We start from the raw sequence: 1,492 nt of genomic DNA on the forward strand, positions 1-1,492 counted from the left end.
TGCTCCTTGGAGGCCAGGATGGCTAAGCTTTTTCTCTCCTACTTTGGACATATTGTCAGGAGGGAACAGTTGCTCAAGAAGGATATCATGTTTGGTAAGATAGAGGGTCAGAGAAAAAGAGTAAGACCCCCAATGAGATGGATTGGGCAGGTGGCAGCATTGATGGACTCATGTGTAGCAACAGTAGTGAGTTTGGCCCAGGATTGCACATTTTTTCGTTCTGCTGTGCATTAGATTGCTATGAGTCAGTGATGACTCGATATATAACTATATATATAGATAGATAGATAGATAGAGAGATAGAGAGATAGAGAGATAGAGAGATAGATAGAGAGATAGATAGAGAGATAGATAGAGAGATAGAGAGAGAGTGGTGTGGTGCTGTGGGTTAATGTGCCAGACTGCAAAGCCGTTTGAACTACAAGGTCAGTGGCTCAAACTCACAAGCTGTTCCTCAGAAACCCTATAAAGGGTCGCTATGCATCAGAATTGACTCAACAGCACCTCACCACAACAAAAACAACATATAAATATATATATCGCCACCATGCCAGTCCATCTCGTTTTGGGTCTTCCACTTTTTCTCTAACCGTTCACTTTAATAAACATGATATCTTTTTCCAGGGATTGGTTTCTCCTGATAATATGTGGAAGAATGAAAGATGAAGTCTAGCCATCCTAGAATCCAAAGGGCAATGTGGCTTTACATCTCCCAACACAGATCTGTTTGTTGTTTTGACAGCCCAAGGTACTTTATTATTCTGCTCCAACACCATAAAACAAATGCATCAATTCTTCTAAGGTCCTCCTTATTCACTGTCTACTTTTCACATGCATATGAAGCTATTGAATATACCATGGCTTGGGTCAGGCGAACCTTGGTCCTCAAATTGGTATCTTTGCTCTTGAACACTTTAAAGAGGTCTTGTGTAGTAGATTTGCCTAATGTAACACGTCACTTGATATTTTGACTGCTGCTTCCATGAATGTTGGTGGATCTGAGTAAAATGAAATCTTTTGCAATTTCAATATTTTCTCCATTTATCTTACTGCTGTTTATTAGCCCAGTGGTGAGAATTTTTGTTTTCTTTACATTGAGGTGCTACACATAGTGAAGACTGTGGTCCTTGATCTTCATCAGTAAATATTATAAGTTTTCTTGGGTGTCAGCAAAGAAAGTTTCATTGTCTTCATATCACAGGTTGTTAATGAGTCTTCCTCCAATTCTGATGCCACATTTTAGTTCTTATAGTACAGTTTCTCTGATTATTTATTCAGCATGCAGGTTGAACAACTATGGTGAAAAAATACAACCCTGGCATTCATCTGTCCTAAATTTAATGCATAAATTCTTTCCTTGTTCTGTTCGAACAACTTTGTCTTGATCTATACACAGGTTCCTAAAGGGTACAATAAAGTGTTTCAGAATACTCATTCTCCACAATGTTGTCCATAGCTTCTCATGATCTACATAATTGAAAGACTTTGAGTG

The sequence above is a fragment of the Chrysochloris asiatica genome, unplaced genomic scaffold (assembly GCF_000296735.1).
Source record: "Chrysochloris asiatica unplaced genomic scaffold, ChrAsi1.0 scaffold00597, whole genome shotgun sequence".
NCBI classification, from domain to species: Eukaryota; Metazoa; Chordata; class Mammalia; order Afrosoricida; family Chrysochloridae; genus Chrysochloris; species Chrysochloris asiatica.